This window comes from Equus quagga, chromosome 17 (assembly GCF_021613505.1).
Source record: "Equus quagga isolate Etosha38 chromosome 17, UCLA_HA_Equagga_1.0, whole genome shotgun sequence".
Lineage (NCBI taxonomy): Eukaryota > Metazoa > Chordata > Mammalia > Perissodactyla > Equidae > Equus > Equus quagga.
Window position 1 is genome coordinate 45481106 of NC_060283.1, and position 20731 is coordinate 45501836.

The window sequence follows — 20731 nt, forward strand, 5'->3', positions numbered from 1 at the left end:
ATCCTCTTGCCACTGCCTCAGAAGCATCTGACAAGAAGAAAGACAATGAGGCGGAGGAGGAGCTGGAGGAGGCAGCGAAGGAAGAGAACTGAAATAAATACAAAACTGGACCTGCAGCCATTTCGCAGGGCTGTGCTGTGCTGTCGCACAAGTCCATGGTGCACCACTGGGGTTAATCACACTGCAGTCCACGTGGAGTGGTGCTCCAAGGGGACTGGGAAGTTGTGCTCTAAAGGGTTCCGTTACTTTTTGAAGTTGTGCAACACAGTAACTGGGGCTTACCTCTGACCCCCCCAGGAACTGCTCTGTTAGTCAGAGTGCATTTTCCCTCCCCCCTTTCACCTCCTCCTTTACTCCTGTCACCTTCTGTTAGTCCCACACCAGAAATATCCGAGAACAGCTGGGCAGACAGCAGAAGAAAGCAGAAGAAAAATAAGTGTCACAGTGTATTCTTGGGGCGATCACCCCTGGAGCTGAAGTGCTCAGAAGCACTTGGGTTTGGAGCTGGCACTGAAAATAGGACATGCTCTGGAGTGTGCCACTTCCCACCTGGCCCATAGTTCCAAAGGACTACACTATGGAGATAGAAGAAGGCCACTGCTCAGGACAAAAGTAAATGCTACTCTGATTCCATTAGAAGTAGAGGCGAGTGCACTGCCTGTCCCCCATTCCAGCTGGAAGTGAAAAGCTGATAAATGCACACTCACAGGAGACAGAGAGCCAAGGATGTGCAATCCACTTGATCTCTCTCTTCACATACTCAATGTGGAAAGGGTTTTCCCTGTTTAATGATAAATAACAGGGAAATAATGGGTAAGTGTCATAAAACAGAATCTATGGAAAAAATGCTGTAGAATGAAGTAACAATGACACTGAAGGATCCAAAAGAAGTTGGCATCCTCGGATAAAATATATTAAGAAAAGAAATCCAAGGACAGGAAAGAAAACAAGATAGCATGATAAGGAAGATGGACGAAATAAAGGAGGATTTCTCGAACACTAACACAATATAGGGATGACAAATTAAATTGAAGCCGAATTGATGCTGTTTTAAATGAAATCAATATCGTGGGGAACAAACATGAGCCATTCTCCTAGTATAAAGATGAAAAGGACAAGGAGAAAACAATGAGGTGAGAAAAGAGAAGCAAAAATGTGGAAAAGGACTCAATATGAGAGAACAGGCAGTACATAAAAATAAAATAGAAAAAAATAAAACGTGTGCAGATTCAAAGGGATCTCTGTATTCCAGGGAAAATTAATGGAAAAAAGACAAAAAAGAATAGAAAAAGGAAGGAAGTGTTTAATCATTTTGTATCTTGAGAACATTTCTGAACTAATAGCCTTTAATTTAAAGATAAATTAAAATTCTAAATTATTTGGGCAAAAGCAATAGATTGCACCCACCACTACCACTTCTTTCAAAAAGCAGAACAATAATAATGATTAAGCCTATTCACAGCCAGAAGACAGTGAAGCAATGTTGGCTTAGACCAGTGGTGCTTCTCAAAAATTTTGATTTCAGAGATCCTTAGACTCTGTAAAATTATTGAGGATCCTAAAGAGCTTCTGTTCTGTCGATTACATCTATCAGTATTTGCTGTATCAGAAATAAATGATAAAAAATTTAATACATATTTATTAACTCATTTTACAATAAACCTATCACCTTGATAGAATTTTTTTGAAAAAACAATATTTTACAAAACAATAAAAAATTTAATGAGAAGAGTGGCATTGTTTTACATTTTTATAAATCTCTTGAAGTCTGGCTTAATAGAAGACAGCTGGATTCTCTTAGCTGCTTCTGCTAAATTTGTTGCCATGTTACACATCACGTAGCCTCTGGAAAACTCCACCAGACACTCTGAAAGAATGAGCGTGAAAAGGGCAAATAACATCCTAGTATTATTATGAAAATAGTTTTGAATTCATGAACTCTCTGAAAGGGTCTCTGGGACCCCTCAGGTTCTCACACTTTGAGAACCAATGCCTTAGGCTATCCAGTATCTATTAGATAAATAACAAACCTATGGAAGTAAGATGAGTCCAGGGTTGATTAACTCACTGGTTCATTGACATAATCAAGAGCTCAGGTTCTTTCCATCTTTGTGCCAGTCTCAGAGAGTGTGTCTCTCCTCCTTGGCTGGCTTCCTCGTGTTCCTAAAGCTGCCATAGTTCCAGACATGAGCATTCAAGACCAGAGACAGAAGAAAAGTTTTACTTCATGAACAGTTTTCATAGTGAAGAAATAATTCTAAGATGCTTAGCCAGACTTCCCTCATGCTTTTTGACCAAAAATGAATAATGCATCATTTTTTGATCTGTTAGCTGGATGAAATCACCACGATTGAGCTTCGTGTACACTTACATACACATAGACACACAGGTATACTCACATATACTTATACGCATCTTTAATATGTAGATTCCCTTTGAATTTGCAATTCTTCTAGATACTTATCCTGATGAAATTATCAAACACATAATAAGATGAATGCATTTTGATATTTTACAAGGCACTTTATATTAGTGTATAATTTTTAAAACTCAATGGTCCAATCATAAGATATCAATTGAATAAATTTTTTGTGCTTCCATCAATGGAAAGTTTTGGAATCATTAAAAGTGATGATGTGGAATTGCACTTATTAGCATGGAAATCTGCTCCCAACATATTGTTAAGTGAAAAATGAAATTTACAAGATACTGGACATACTATGAGCCAAATTTTGTAAAATATATTCAACAATGTGTGTAGAAATATGTCAGAAAGACTACACATATGAAAATAGTAATATTGAGCATCTCTGGGTTGTCATATTGCAGGTCATTTTTATTTTATTTTTCATACTTTTCTGGATTATCTGATTTGTTTATGAACGCATATTGTTTTGTTAACACGTTATTTTATTATAATAATTTCCCAAAGCTATTTTCATCCTGAGAAAAGTAGTTTTAAGGCAGAAAACTTTCTAGTTCACTAATACCATTTAAATAAATTGCAAAGGCATCTTTTTTTTGTGTGTGAAGAAGATTGGTCCTGAGCTACCATCTGTTGCCAATCTTCCTCTTTTTTTTTCTCCCCAAAGCCCCCGTACATAGTTGTATATCCTAGTTGTAGGTCCTTCCAGTTCTTCCATGTGGAACACCACCTCAGCATGGCTTGACCAGCGGTGCTAGGTCCGCACTCAGGATGTGAACCAGCAAACCCTGGGCCGCTGACGCAGAGCACAGGAACTTAACCGCTACACCACTGGGCCAGGCCCCATCAAAGGCATCTTAAGAACTAATTACTATCACCAGCTCCCTTTGCTTCTCAACAAAAGAAAGATGTTGCAATTTAAAAAAAAATTATTATATATATACCACTGTTAAGTAATTTAATGTGACCAGTTTATATTCTGTGTGATTTCATAGCAATAGCAATGTAAATAGAAATCATCTATCACATTCGAAAGTTTCTCTGCCCCACATTTCCTTAAATCATAATTAGAGTTAATCCTGGAACTAAAACAATGCCCTCAATCTCTCTGTAATTGGTTTGAATGCACAGAAATCACACATTTTCTTGAGGTCAGAATGTATGGGGACAGATAGTTGTTGGTGGAATTAAGACCTCAATCCATATCAAATACAATCCTCCCACTTGATTTAAAGATCTGCAACACCCTATGCAAGAACTGCTTCTTTGATTTCCCTGTTTAGAAGTCAAAATAATTTCTATCTTCAATTTTACTACTGATTTTTCATGCCTCGTACTCTCTAACACTGCCTAGTATTACTCATTCATTCATTCCCTGAAATTACTGACTACATAAAATGTCCTGAATAGAGTGATGGCCCTAAGCATACAAAAATAAATGGAAAAAAATCCTGCTCATACAGATGTGAGCGATGGGGCTAGGGAAGTGGAATTTTTGTTGTTGCTGTTGGTTTTTATCTGAAATGAGAAGGAAGCAATGATGCAAATATGAGTCCATTTGTGGAGGGAGAGGCTGATGTTCAAGGGAATATATGCCTGAAAGTGTCTACTTTTTTTGTGAAATGGGAAGCAGTGTCCTTGGCTGAGACCTGGCAAGAGTGGGCAGGGAGACAAGGCGGGCCAGTGCCTGGACATCTGAGTAGAGGGATGAAAGTATGGGATATCCTCGTGGGGAAACGTCAAGGAGGTGAACCAGAAACAAGGAAATAGATTCATAAGTGAACATGAATTCTCCATAATTTCAAAACAATTTTAGGGGTAGGATGATTATGGAGGATCAGGAAGCATGAGAATCTAAATAAAGTAATACTTCTCTATAATGGAATTGGAGAAACTTGTTTCTCATAGAGAAAGTCTAGGAACTTTTCCATGGTAAAAGACAGACCAGCACTTTGTGTAACAGGGGCTCATCAACAAGTATAGACTTAATAAATATTTGCTAAATGGAAGGAAGGTAGGAAGGAGGGAAGGAAGGAAAGAAGGAGGGAAGGAAGGAAGGAAGGAAGGACGGAGGGAAGGACGGACCTTTATTCATGGAGGTAATCTGCTGGTTACCAATAGCCTTGTACTAAACCACTCTGCTAAGATGTAAGGCTGTTGCCTTATGAGAAGGAAATGGATGTGCATTTTAACAGGGATTTGAGATTCACACTACCTACCCAATAAAAATACAAAGCAAAGTAGGAAAGGAAAAGCTCAGACTAGGAAGGACAGGAGGTTGCAGAGACCTGTGATACCAATACCATTTCTGAGAGCTCAGCGCAAAGAGTAGCATCAACAGTCATTAACGTGCCATTGTAAGACCTTCTCTTTCCTGTTTTATGTTTGTGCTCAAGTCTTTGTAGATGTGTCAATAATTTATGCTAGCATTTAAAGGGAAAGCTTAATTTAAGAACAAACCATGATTATGTGATGTGTCATTAAGTAAATAGAAAGTAGTGGTTAAACTAAAATAGGTAGTGAAGACAGTAGATAAAAACACTTGTAATATTAATCATACAACAAAATGATATTTTAGCAAGAATATAAAGTTTACCTCAATGTATTCCAGTAAATATGGGTAAGAATTAAAAATAGCACTATGGTTCTACAGAAAAAGCTAAATATTAATATTAAAGTTTAAGAAAGTCATTTAAAAGTAAGACGTTTTGGGGCTGGCCCCGTGGCCAACTGGTTAAATTTCTGTGCTTTGGCAAACCAGGTTTGCCAGTTTGCATCCTGGTACAGACCTACTGCACTCATCAGCCATGCTGTGGAGGAGTCCCACATGCAAAATAGAAGAAGATTGGCACAGATGTTACTTCAGGGCTCATCTTCCTCAAGCAAAAAAAAAGAGGAAGATTTGCAACAGATGTCAGCTCAGGGTGAATCTTCCTCAGCAAAAGAAAAAGTAAAGTAAGACATTTTAATCAAAGTGCAAAATTTCAGTCTTCTAAAGCGATTGTTTGCTTGAATGCAACTAATATATGAAATGAGAATGGAGATAAAGTTTTATTTTGATGCTATATTTTTATAGAATCCTATATTTCTCACTACATATTGCTAAGGAAACACCTGAACTTCATTTATCCCAATGAATAAATGACAGATAAATAGCCTGAAGTGAAATGTTTGTATTTCAACAGGGAACGAACCATTGCGTAATTAAATGAGGATCTAGGTGACGTGTTGGGGAAAGATCCATTCATTCACAAAGTGGTTGAGGACACCTTTTAGTAAAGTGAGTCTTCAGAATCAAAACCTTAACAAATTTCTATTCTAATTTTGCCAAGTTTGCTAGATATTCCATGTAACAATGAGCTCAAGCCACCTCAAACTAGGATGACCAAACAATTGCCAGGGACTGAGTGGGTTCCCATGATGCTGGACTTTCAGTTTTAAAAGCAAGATAATCTTAGGTAAAACAGGACCAGTTGGTCACCACCTACACGTAAAATGCCCAACTCTCCAAACCCCCAAAAGAGAGAGGATGACATCCTTGTGCTAGATCACCCAACAGGGCACTAGCAAATGAAGGGAAGCCAGACAAGACAAAAGTTTACAAGAAATTACTTTTTGGGGAAAAAAAAAACATTGAAGTAGTCACTATGAAAAAATTTAGTACTTTGTTGGATTTCCTTATACTGCATATAATTTAGAACTGATTTTACTTTGACTTACAGATGGCTATGGGACTACCATGGTCTGGCCCTGTTCTTTGCTCCTAGTCAAGATGTAAAATGTGGATGGACAGCAAGAACATTTCCAATTATATATGATGTTGTAATTTTCCTTTGGAATAATGGGAGACAGTTTTAATAAAATGAAATATATCAATGTATGTAATAAAAATTCAACGGCATTTTTTCTCAAAATACTGTTCTTTCCTCAATGTGTTAATGAACAACAGCACACAATAAGAGTAATGTGGCATAATAATGAACAATAAATTTTTAATCAACATTTTTACGCATGTCATAGCCATTAATTTCTAATAGCCATCCATTTCTAATAGAATTCAGCCTTTCAAATTGAAAATGACATGGGATTCTATTATTGACTGTAAATATATTATTGCTAAAAAGTTTAAAAATAAGAAAAATTTTAAAAAAGAAAGTCATTTTCAATTTTATTCTTTAGGGAAATACACCTGAGATTATATTAATTGTGACTTAGATTATTAGAATATTTTGTGATCAGAATGCTTAAATAGGTCCTTCTACAGATTTTTTTAAATGATGTTTAAAATTTTAACGTATCTTTGAAATGTTTTCCTCCCAGCTGATAGTGACTAATTAGAAAATTTGTGGACAATCTCATTTATCAAAGTCACTGTTAAAAATTTGAATAAATATACACTTGAATCTAGCTTGTTTAGATCATTATTAGCTCAATCACATTAAAAATCTAGTTATTCACAGATTCTGGACTCTCAACAATGGTCCGACCTTTAAAGACCCATCGTTCTTGGTTTTTGTCTGCATTAACAATATTTTTCTCTTACTTGAAATTTTCGAATTTTGTTAAAGGTTAATTAGGTGACAAAGCTAGATGTGGTTCCAGAAAATTCATCTTGTAACATTCTAGTGAAAATCCATTATAACAGCTTGAGAAAAAGCCAATAATGTCTAAAATTCAGACAATAAAAAAGCTAGTGAGTTGGAAAGAATATGGAACTGAGGATCAGAAAATCTGAGTTCTACTCCTGACTGTCAAAAATTAGCTGTGTGCTTTGGGGGAAAACCCATAATCCCTTGGGTTGCATTTTTGACTTCTACCTAATAATGAAGTAAACCACAGCATGTGTAAGTAGATTAGTGTATTCATTGTTTTTTAATAATATACATAGTTTTTAAAAAAGGGAAACTAGGAATAATATTGTTTTAAAGAAAGTGAAAATTGTTTATAACATAACGCCTATCTACATACATAATTTCTCAATCTATTTATTATCCAATTTTAACAGTGTGGAGAGATTACTGGAAGGATTATTACCAGATGTTGGCCATAATTGTTTCTGAGTAATGGATATTTTTGTTTTATTTTCTTCTTTTTTACCTTTGTTTTTCTTCTTCTTTTGGATGTCTCTGTATCACTTGTTTTATGCTGACTTTTTTGTGTGGATTTTGGGGTTTTTTTTAACTAAAGCAACAAGATTCCTTCTTATAAAGTTAAACATATACTAGCCATACAACTCAGCTTTTCCATTCCTAAAATTTACCTAAGAAAAATGAAAACTTTTAGGGGCCAGCCCAGTGGCATGGTGGTTAAGTTCGCGTGCTCCGCTTTGGCAGCCTGGGGTTCACAGGCTCGGATCCTGAGCACAGACCTGCACTCAGCTCATCAAGCCATGCTGTGCCGGCTTCCCACATACAAAATAGAGGAAGATTGGCACAGATGTTAGCTCAGAGACAATCTTCCTCACCAAAAAAAAGAAGAAGAAGAAAGGAAAATGAAAACTTGTATTCATAGAAAAATCTATACATAGATGTTTACAGTGGCTGTATTCATATTTTTCTTTTTACTGTCTCAAACAAAAAGAATTACTGCATCACAACGTCACAAAATGTATTTTGTCTACTCTCCCTACTGATTTATATGCTTTCTCTTCATATAACAGTTTCCTAGACATCTCCAAGTGTCTTTAGCTTATTCTGTTGTTCCATAGTATTTATCTATTCTTATGGAAAAGTTTTATCTTAATAGACCTTAAAAATAAATCTAGACTTCTCTGCCTTTCTCTTCTGACTTGTTTTGCTTATTCTTGGAAATGGAACTTCAATGAGAATTCTAGAATTGATGTAGATCTGTACAACAGCTTGGGTGAATATTTAGAGCAGCTTTTTTCATGATAACCAAAAGCTGGAGAAAGCCACCTGGTGAATGGATTAGCAAACTGTGGGGTACATCCATACAACTGGAGACTATTCAGCAGCAGAATAGAAACACATACATGTAAAATGAGGATGACCACAGAGTATACCTGATAAGATTACTCGAAGATTAATTGAGTTAAAAGATGTAAGTCCGTAGAATCCTGTATGGCACACAATAGGTTCTTAATGTTACCATTTTCCTTCAATTTAGAAATTGTCTCCTTTGCTTTTACGTAGTTTCTTTAAATATCCAACTAAGTCTTGGCACATACTCCATCCATTCTCTAAAATGTTTTCTTACTTTACTCTCACCTTCTATAATGCACAGTGGCCACAATTCCAGAATTTTTTCGGTCCTGGGGGACGTATAAACTTGTTTCTCATTAGCAATCTCACCCTCTATTATTTCGCCTGATTTTTAGTTATTTGCCGTCATTTTTTCAGATTTCTATTCTATTTCCTTCTTCGGGTACTGTGAACATGTTTATAAATATCTCTTAAGTTCATTAAAAAATGACGTGTGAACTTCCATTTTTTATTATCCTTTTAGTTTTGGATGACTTTCAAGAAAAGGGTGGATGCCTTTATTGACTTTAAGAATGTTTTTGTTCAGTCTTTGCATTAATATAAAAAAGTGGGGAGCGTTAAAAATCGTTCACAATTCCACCATTGCTACCATGAATGCATGAGACATTAACACGTAGCAATAATGGTAGAGTTATAGTTTTACTGAGGTTTTTTTTTTTGTAACTTACCATTGCATCATAAATGCACCACTGATTTTGAAGAGTCACTCAACAAATCCACAGGGTTCTCATTTGCACTTGTCAGCTGTGAATATCTCCCTAGCCACATGGCTCTGATGACGAAAAGATGGAGCTTCTGACTGTGATTTCAAGCTTTTTGTTACAATTATTTCTACTTTAAAGAAAGCAAATATACTATTCTTTAAGTCCCGTTTGATCATTATCCTCAATTCCAGTCTCTTTTTCCTGTCTTCAGTTATCACCATGCTATGATTTTATGTATTTAATGAGTATCCTTTAGCGTCTCTCTCATAGGTAGAGAGATAGATACAGGTAGATAGATGGATAGATAGATGATAGATCAATATATATCTATATGATGCATAGTATTGCATTGAAGACTATAATAATTCCTCCTCCCTATATATGCTTCTGCAACCTACTTTTCTCCCTCAAAAAATATGTTTTTCAAAGTATCCATTTGTCTGATATTTGTTATCAGCAAACTATAGCACATGACTGAGTGGATGGATAAAAAGTTCAGGTAGCCACGATATTTGATCTCCACCATTATATTTTGCCAACACAATGGTGTATTTAAAAATCTTAGCCTATGTCCATTGAAATGCTATTTACAATTGCAAAATCTAGAAAAATATGAAATTATAAACGAAAACAAAACAAACAAAAAGTCACCTTTAAAAGGAAGGAGGAAAGAGAAGGATGAGGACAGCGATGGAAATTTGATCTCTGAATACATCTTGTTTTATAGTTTGACTTGGTAACAGTAAAATGATGTTTCATAATTTTAAAAAAATTAAAATATAAAAAGCAACAAATGAATGGAACTGGATATCAAATTGGGACATGACTGCATAGAGAATTTTTTCAAATGGTTCTGAAGCACGTAAGTTGACAATTCATCCCTTGTGGGACATGCCCTGGGGCAGAAATAACTAAAAAAAGATTTTTTAATAGTTTTTGTTGGGAGTGATTTTGGTACAATTATTTTGGAATTATTGTACATATTTTGCAGGATTGGGAAATAGTTTTAGACTGGGTTCCTCCAGAGCCTCAAGCAAAAAATTTTGTGTAAACATTTGATCTGGGAGTGAAATCCTAGGAAAGCAAAAATGAAGGAACAAGGGAGTGAAGTCAGAAAGGAGAGAGAGTCCATATCAGAGAATGTATCCCAAAGCTGGCCAAAGCTTTAGGACATGCTACTTTGTTGGTCTTGCAAAGCATCTTTAAGAAGGCATTATGAAGCAAAAATAAAGTGGGACTACATCCAACTAAAATGCTTCTGCACAGCAAAAGAAACAATCAGCAAAATAAAAAGGTAACCCACATATCCGTAATATATAAGGAACTCATACAGCTCAATAGCAAAAATACAAATAATCTGATTAAAAAATAGGCAGAGCAGGGCCAGCACAGTGGCATAGTGGTTAAGTTTGTGTGCTCCACAAATTCTGCCATTTATGACCACGTGAATGGGTTTTGAAAGCACTATGGTAAGCGAAATATGTCAGACAGAGAAAGACAAATAATGCACGCTATCAGTTATACGTGGAATCTAAAAAAGCTGAACTCAAAGATAGAGAACAGATTGGTGGCGGCCAGAGGCAGGGGATGGAGGAAATGGGGGGATGTTGGTCAAAACATACAAACTCTAGCTATAAGATGAATAAGTTCTGGGGATCTAATGCACAGCATGGCTACTATAATTAACAACACTGTATTGTATATTTGAAAGTTGCTAAGAGAGTAAATCTTAAAAGTTCTGAACACAAGAAGAAAAGTGTTTAACTATGTGAGGGGATGGAGGTGTTAACTAAAGCTATTGTGGTAATCATTTTGCAATATATACATGTATCAAATCTTCATATCAAACACCTTGAACTTACATATGTTATATGTCAATAATATCTTAATAAAACTGGGAAAAAGTAAAAAACAAGGTAAAACAAATAAGAAGGCATTATGAAACTACTGAATCTTTGAATAGTGTAAAAGGAAGGGATAAGAATTTTTCTCTCTTTGGTCAAAGTGATTCCTGGGGAGCTAACGCTTCCTCACTTATGGCTGGGATTAGGAAATTTCACAAGATCTCATGTCTCACCTGCAACAGGAAAGCCCTGGGGCAGGAGGCTAGAGGAACAGACAGGAGTACAGAAGAAACATACCTACAAGTGACAGGAGAGATGTGAGCACCTCATAACAATGGGACTCTTGGTCTTTAATGGCAATGAAAGCAGCAGGGACTTTACTCCAGAACGATGGGAAGAGTGGAAGTGGTTCTTAGGGCCACTCTAGACAAAATCAAGGCAAGTGCATAGATGAATGATGGCACCTACACTGAATCTGGTACAACAATTACATTGGTGTCAGGTACTAGGGTTTTCAGCATAGGAAGATAAAGATACTGGTGTAAAATCAAAGATGTTGAGTAAAACCCCTCTTGTTCATCACTGGAATTGGAAATATCAGTATTAGTTTATGGCTTATTTTTCCCTTTCAAAAATATATGTGTATCTTGTCTCTGTCTACTGAAAGGACCTGAAAACAATGACAACCAGGTGACAATGAGCACTCCTGGTGCCCTAGATTTGGTCTCTAAATGCCATTTCTGAAAAAAGAATAACGGTTCCTTGAACTAATAGTTGATTCTGGATGTACGAGAGGAAATATATAAGAAGTGCCTAGAGCATTTTGTTGGAAGAGAAATCAAGGAAACTTTTGAAGACTGTTGATATTGTTTCAAAAGGAGGAAAAAGCCAAGTTGAAGGGGCATTTTCTGGCTAAAGATGGAATAGCCTGTGTATCTAAAAGAAAAATGATTGAATAGATTTAAACATATCAAAATCAAAATCCATGAGTTAATAGTGATACACAGAAAATAAAAGAAAAATAAAATTTTCATTGGTCCTCTTTGGAGGTTGCATATAATAACTATTCTGATGATGGGTAAGTGAGAAAAAGGAGTCAAGCATTTATCCTGCCTTCATTTTTTGAACTGCATTTCAACAACCAAATAGTTAATGAAGAAAAATCTCTCAGTATATAAGAATGCAACCTAATAAAGGCTGAACAAAGGATGAAATTAGAAAGTTCACCATTTTGAAACCCATAGAGAAATAATGGATCAAGATCTAGATAGTCATTAATACAGCTTTTAGAGGAAAGTTTGATGGAAAATTTCATAATCGATGGAAGACTTGCCAGTATTGATCCAATTGATAGTATTAACATCATCAAGTACCAATTGTTTCTCTTGATATGATGAAATAGAAAGTATATAGAACCACCCAAGAAGGATTCTTGCCTCCCAAAAATTGCTTCTGCATCTAATCAAGCTTCTAGATCTGTCTACAGGAAATGTAGGGATTAAAGGAACATGATCATTGACAGCAGGAAATGCAATCAGCCGAATTCAGAATCCAGTACAAATAACATGGTTTCTTCAACAAATAAATGTTATAAATAAATAAAGCAGAAGGGGAAACTCTTGTTACAGGCTAATAGAGACTTAAGAGAGTTATCAGCTAAATGTAGTCTGTAGACTTTGATTAGATATTGATTCAAACAAGTATTAAAAGATATTTTTGAGACAGTTGGGGAAATTTGAGATAGATTGTGTATTAGCAGATATTAGAATACTCTTCTTAATTGTTAGACATGATAATAGTAGAAAAGTTAGGGACTTTTTAAAAGTGACCTTCTCTGTGAAAGAAACCTACTAATTTACACTCTGCATAATATGACACCTGAAGTCTGCCTTAAAATATACCAGGAAAACAAAAGTAGTGTTGGGACAGATGAAACAAGATTGGCCAAATGCTTATAACTGCTAGAAGTGGTGGTAACTCATTACAGTTGACCCTCCATATCTGTGGGTTCTACAACCACAGATTCAACCAACCCAGACCTACGATGACTGATGCTGTACTGAACACGTACAGACTGTTTTTCTTCTCACTATTCCCTAAACAGTAAAATGCAACAACTATTTACATAGCATTTGCATTGCATTGGGTATTATAAATAATCTAGAGATGATTTCAAGTATACAGGAGGATGTGCATAGGTTATATGCAAATACTATTCCATTTTATATAAGGGACTTGAGCATGCAGAGATTTGGGTATCTGCAGGGGTCCAGGAACCAATCCCCCCCATAACAAGGGACAACTGTTTTGCATCTTCTACTTTTGTATAGCTTTGAAAATTTCTGTAATAAAAAATTAAATTATAAAATTTAAAATGCAAGCATATGTATTGAGATTATTTTTGTAATACATGGTCTTTTCAAACTCTAAACATCTCTATAACCTATATGATCACAATCTGGACATATGAGGTTAATATGCAGTTAATTGCAACTCTTCCAGCAAACGCTTCCCCGAGAATCTTGCATAAGCCTTCACAATCTCTGCTCTCATCCTCATCGAGGTGTACATATCCTGGTTTGTATGATCTAATCTTTTTCTGGATTAGCTGATGCAAGCCATTCTCACTCTGTCTTCAACAGAAAATGAGGCTGACATGAGCATAACAAAATCTGTGACTCACAACCACACATTCTGGGTTCCTTCTGTCAGTGGTCTCATATATGGAGTTGTCAGATCACAGTTGGGAAAGAAGACATAGCTAGTATGACTGTTTCCTCTGCATCCAACTGTAGTGTTAAATTTCACTACCTGAGGGAATTTGACCTTGAGAAATGCCACTATGAATCCCAATACTGAATGAAGATTTTTTTTTATTACTCATTGATTCTACAAAAGCATGTGCAAGCGTCAAGTGATAAACACTTGTATGTTTACGAAGAGAGGTGAGCAAAGAGAATATCCTTAAAAATATGTTCCCTAAGAGAACTCTACCAGACTTCTCGCTTTGAGCCATGGTCTTCCGAATCTCTCAGTTCAATGAAAATGATGGTTCAGCCACGCAAGGTTTTACCATATAATGCCACACGTTTCTAGCCATTTGGTAATCATCTGCCATTTGGTCATCATTTGTAAGTGATCTCAGAAGAGAGGGACATGAAAGTGGAAGATTCACTCCCACTGATTTATTTTAAAACAAAATTGAATTAAGTTAGTTTCGGTTGTCTTCACAGGTTACATAAATTCACTATTTCAGGAGTAATTAAAATTGCATATATTCACTATAATTGAACAGGAAGAGTAAGTTTCACTATCCCAAAACTTAGAGAGAATTTTCCAAATGTGCTTTCAGACAATGAAAGTCCCATGTCTTTTATTTTATTTCTCTCTCTTTTTTTTTTCCTTTGAGGAAGATCAGCCCTGAGCTAACATCTGCTGCCAATCCTCCTCTTTTTGCTGAGGAAGACTGGCCCTGAGCTAATATCCGTGCCCATCTTCCTCTACTTTATATATGGGACGCCTGCCACAGCATGGCTTGATGAGCAGTTCCATGTAGCGACCCAGGATCCAAACCAGCAGACCCCAGGCCGCCAAAGCAGAACATGCACACTCAACCGCCATGCCACCAGGCCGGCCCCTATTTTGTTTCTCTTAAATAGAAAAAGGTATAACCAAATCTCGACCAATTATTCTAGCAGTGCATAAGAATCAATCCCAAAATTTTAATGCATATTTAAAAACCACTTTATGCAAAAACCTATCTTTAACAAATAATTGAATAACCAGACCTCAAATATTCAAGAGTTATGTATGTTTCCAAATGTTATTAGTCTCTTAACAGAAAGAGATGAAAAAAATAAAGGATTTACTATTTTGAGGTGACTTAACCCTTACTGAGCATTGGGAATCTCATCCTTTCTCTCTTTTAAAGCATTGCAAGTGAGAAGTCAAAGTTGGAGTCAATGCCTTTGGAAAATGGAAGGAATCTTAAGCAGGCAGGAGTTATGTTCTAGCAGGAAAATAGAACGTTAATATTAGCAGATCAACAGAAAAAAATTAATATGTGAAACCAGTTCTGTAGGTGTAGAAAGTTCCAGCCTCGAGGGACCGAGAAAGGAGATAATGTTGAGTCGGGAACTGTCCAGCAGAAACCGGCTCCACAGAGTGGGGGGCTGCCTGGTGAGGGTTAGAATAATTGAGAAACATCATCTACAGCTCCAGAGCCTCACTGAGTAGAAATAAGGGAAGAGAGACATGCTGATCACTCTCTCCTCCTGGTCTCCAGTTTTTCACCAGCATTCCCTTCCATCATACCTAAGCAGAAGTTAGTTAGCAAAGGAGTTTGTGAAACGTAATTTTTACAGACCAGCCTCCTGCAATACAGAGCAGACCAAGGGAAGCCCAGATGAATCTGAGGATGAAAATGCAAATAACCAGCGGAGAGGTCATGTAATCCAAGTTCCTTATTTTATGAATTATTGGACAGAGACTTGGCACTGTGACCAAGAAAGAGTTGACTCTCAATAACCATTGGTTAAATTGCATTCATTATCTCAATAAATATTTATTGTGCAGCTTATATGTGCTACCCAATGTTCTAGGTACTGGGAGCACAGCAGTGACCAATAGAGATGAAGTCCCTCCTCTTGGAGCTTAAAATCAAGTGAATTATCCAAAATCATACAGAGAATTATTGCACTGATACAAACCAGAAACCACCTACCCCAACTATCCAGAACAGTGCTCCTTTCACTACATCCTGATGGCTTTTTTCTTGGTATAAGAGTGATGGTCCCAAATATAACAGCCCCCTTTTCGTATCCCCTCCATACCAGTTATCTGAATATGTGCTCATATAAATAATTATGCACTTAAGCCCACCTCCTCCAAAAATATAAGCTCCAACAGAACAGAAACATACCTTGTTTCTTTCACTGTTATGTACATAGCTTTCAATGCAGTATTTGGTACAAAGTAGGTACTCATAAAGTAATAGTTGTATGACTAAATGAATATAAGCAGATCTCTTTCTAAACATGTATTACCACTGTTACTGTTTTTTCTGCAAATAGAGATTAATATCAATCATCTACAATAAGTTTACTTAAAATGATTAAATAGCATCTTCCTTGTTAACATAATAATGAAGAATCAGATACATAAATCTTTCTAAGATCTGCGTGCCATAATTTTAGCCCAACGACTGATATTAATTATGAACCAAGTATAAAATTGTTTGTAGGTTATAATGAGTAGTAAATCGACAAAGATGCCAAATAGCTTGGATTCAAATCCTGGCTGTGACTTTGGCTATATGAGGTAGGGTGAATTGTTTAATCTCACTGAGTCTCATTTTTCTGAACTGTGAGATGGAAACAATAATATCTGTACATATCTCCCAGAGTTACAGTGAGACTTAAATGATAAAAGTGTGTAAAATAGCTAGTCAACATATGAGATCAGTGACTAGGGGCATGGGCCATGTCTTGCTAGTTCACTGTTACTCAACTATTAGTTGAATGAATGAAGGACTGAACAAATTAAGTTGTAGAGTAGGTAATAGGCAGCTATTTCAAACAACTCAGTCTCAGCTTACACCCTGGCCATCAACTTCCAGAGGCACTGAAATTCCAGCTTGAAGCAATCTTAAGAATCTGCAGTTTTCACTGATAACAGATAGTTTTAGTCTAGGGCTTCAGCCAAGCAATTCACGCCATTGAAAGAGGGATATTTCATAGGTAGCTTACATTTTCAAAGGGACTAAAATCTCAGTGTTATTTTTCTCCCAGACTTGAAAGGGAAAATATAGTTAACACCTTTTCTGCAAAATTGACCTGCATTTGAAAGTTTTTAATAATCTTCAGGATTTTTTTTCAGAGGAAGGAAATTATCAGGGAGGTGTCCCAATTTATAACTACTAGCTTTCTAGTTAAAAGGCCTTTATGAAAGAGAAAACAATTTAAATGGAATTTTAATTTTATTTAAAAGAAAACTATCATATTTAGGTGACAAACTGAAAAGTATGTGTTTGTGTTCCCTCTTCCCTGAGACACCACTCAAGTAACAGTAACATTCCAGTTTGAAAATGGAAGAGTTGAGAAACCAGTCACCCAATGCCTCCTCCCCAGCAAAGACAGAGACAGAGACAGAGACAGAGAAAGAGAGACTGAAGAGAGTGGGAATAAAACTGAGAAATGCAAGTTCCATCGAAAATGACACTGGATCTGTATCTCCAACCACAATATATAAGGAATCACTCACGAATTCAGTAAAGGAAAATCTGGGATGTGGGAAGATGTCAGAAAAAGACAAGACAAGCGTGCTGCAGATCTCAGACAAAGCTGATAGCAGAATTACCCAAAGTGTTACCAAAACTCTTTGAGTGGCAAGTGCTATAGGTTGGTTCACTCAGCAACCATGGCAACCCCCTTTGCCATCCTCTAATGTAGAGACAGAAAGCAAAGTACTCAATCCCTCACCTCTAGGAATAAATATAAAAGAATAAAAAGAGGGGATAGGAGTATCAATTAACAATGGGCTATCCATAAAGTTTAGAAGTCTGAAATTACGTTGAAGTGGTTGATGGTCAAAAACGAGAGGAGTCTCTATGCTGGAGGGGCCTGCAGGAGAGGTGGTTGCTGAGCTGCGCTGGACAAGGAGATAGAACTTAACAGAAGGCAGAGGGAGCAAAGACAGGGCCTAAACATCTGACTGGCTGTTCACCGAAGTCTGCCCACTGAATAGTTCACCTAGAGACTCACCTCCACTTCCCCCTCAGGCAGGAAAGAAAGATGGTCACCGTGGGTTTGGGCCCCCAGCAGGGAGTCCTCTGCTTAATGTCCAGCTCCCCTCTTGCTCAAACACAGCAAATTCTGATGGTCAAGAATCCCCACCAGTTTTTACGGAGTTCAAAATCAGCCTGCGGAACATCGATCTAGGTGCACTAAAGGGAAGGTGGCCCAGACTAGTCACTTAGGCATGCAACCAGGCCTTCACGCTTAAATCCAGAAGGACAAACAATGATTGACTACAGACATACGGAGAAAACCATAACATGAAAGCAAAAGCCCAAGGTAAAGAAATAAGTGACTAAGCCTAAGGAAAATAGATGAATCAAGGAACAGAATAAATTAATTAGAAAATTATAGGAACAAACTTCAGCTACTAGAATGTGAAATTAAATATACATAACATATATGTGTTTTACTATACTTAATTTATATCGTCAACATACTTCACTGTATTTAACATAAGATATATTATAATTTAATGTAATGTATAATTATAATTATATATAAATATATAAATAAATTAAATTCATTAATTAATATAAATATTAAAGTAAAATGTTAAAATATTTATAATTATAAAAATTATAAGATAAAATATAAATATTAAAAATTACAAATAAAATTTAATGTAATATATATAAGGTATAGAGACAGATGTACTTTTCTCTCATGAAAGTTTAAAAACATGGACTTTGTAACCAGACTGTCTGAGTTTTGAATCTCAGCTCTACCACTAACTAGGTACATTTAAAACAATATGGTGATTTAAAATACTAACATCATACAGTTGTTGCAAGGATTAGCGATTCCCCCACGTGCACACCTGTGCCTATACATCTTAAGCTCTATACAAGTCTGGTCCATTATCATAACATTTATGGCACCTTCTAGGACAGAAACAAAATGGCAAAGGGCAGAGGGGAAAACAAGAGAGGAGGGAAACAGCATAAAGGATTGTAGTTGAGGGTCCAAACTCCAATTAATAAGATGACTCTGCTGACACAAAAAATTGTGAAATATGTGTATATATATATGTTGTGGGTTTTTTGTTTTTTGGGGTTTTTTTGGTGAGGAAGATCAGCCCTGAGCTAACATCTGTGCCATTCTTCCTCTATTTTGTATGTGGGATGCCACCACAGCACAGCTTGATGAGTGAGCTTGATGAGTAAGTTGGCACCCAGGATCTGAACCAGGGAACTCAGGCCACTGATGTGGAGCACATGAAACTAACCACTACACCATTGGGCTGGCCACAGTTGTGAAATATTTTTAACACCATCCCCTCTCCCAAGCAGAGCTGACAGAATTTAGGAGAAGTGAGAGCAAAGTTGGAAGAAAGGTTAAGAGTGTTGACATCTTCAGCTTCCCTGGTGAGGTGTCAAACGTCAGTAGAACAAGATACCCAGGTTAAATATTTTATTTTAGAATGAACAGGTAACCAATAGAACGCCTGCAGAATTATCAGAAATCGAAAGAGAGAGAGAAAGGTAGAGTAATGGTGAAGCCTCATCTTTCATTTGGAGGAGGTGAATGATCAAGAAGTTATAGTGTAAACATAATCAGTGTAAAGTAAGTCACCTCCCGAAAGAACTAAATAGGAATGGTTAAGTGGAGTGAGGTGGGGAGAGATGAAGTGGGAATCTGGATTTTTGTTACTAGCTCCTCTATATTATTGGATTGTGTTTCCTTGTGTGTCTATCATTTTGTATAAAGTCTTATAAAAGAGGAAAGGACTCTTTACTATGAACTTTCGATGGCAACTTATTTCTTTTCTTTTTCACCATAATCATTTTCTTTCTAATCTTGAGACAGCATCTTTAAATGGTTGTTTTCCACTTTTTATCCCAATGCTAGCATTAAAATAATAAACAATTCTGTGGGTAAAGAATAAATCATTCAGGGGTTGAGACACTGGAATGAAATTAAATCAACAGTGAAAAATTGAGGTTCTAATTTGGCTGCTAAATATGCAAGAATATCCAAATTTTAAAACCATATAAAACTTTCCTTTTCTTTTCTTTCTTCTTTTTTTTTTTTTTTGGTGATGAACATTGATCCTGAACTAATATCTGTTTCCAATCTTCCTCTTTTTGTTTAAGGAAGATTGTCGCTGAGCTAACACTTGTGGAAATGTTCCTCTATTTTTCATATGTGGGACGTTGCCACAGCATGGCTTGATGAGTGGTATGTAGGTCCACACCAGGGTTCTGGTCCTGTGAGCCCCAGGCCACCTAAGTGGAGTTTGCAAACTTAACCACTATGTCACAGGGCTGGCCCTGAAAAACCATATAAACTTTTAAAAATTATTTACATATTTCACTGAATTAATTACAAAGTATTGCTCTTGATCAAAGAAGTGATTGTATGTTATTTTTACCTTATTTTTTCAAATGCATCTTAAGTGTAAATGAGGAAAGATTAATATTGGAGTAGATACAAATAAGAATACTCAAAATCTACAAAATAGCATGTTTACATTAAAATAACACTTATATGCCGTTTCTACTTACGAGGTAACTTCCTGAAAACTCTGATCTCTCTACCCTGCCTCCATTTCTTCTCTAGAAACTCTCTCCCTAATGGTTGTCTGTCCTCAAGGTTTCCAGTGAGCTGTTCTTTATTTGGTTCCTTGCATTCCTGTGTCACTCACCAGCATGGGACCCAACTGGCCAGCTCCAACTTCTCCATTCTTCTCTTACAGCATCCAGCCTGATTCAACTCTCTGCACAGAATGATTCATGGGGCACAGCCACAGCGATTCACCTCTTTCCTCAAATTCCAGATCACTGATGGACCCCACCACAGTCAACAGTTCCAGATCTTTCCAGATTTTAAGTTCCTCAAATATTCAACTTTGCTTCCTTCCCACATGGTGACTAGTACAATACTGGGTAAATCATAAGTTCATAAGGTATTGCTTTCTGTTCTAAACTTTAATGTTAAACTCTCCAGCTTCCTGACATCC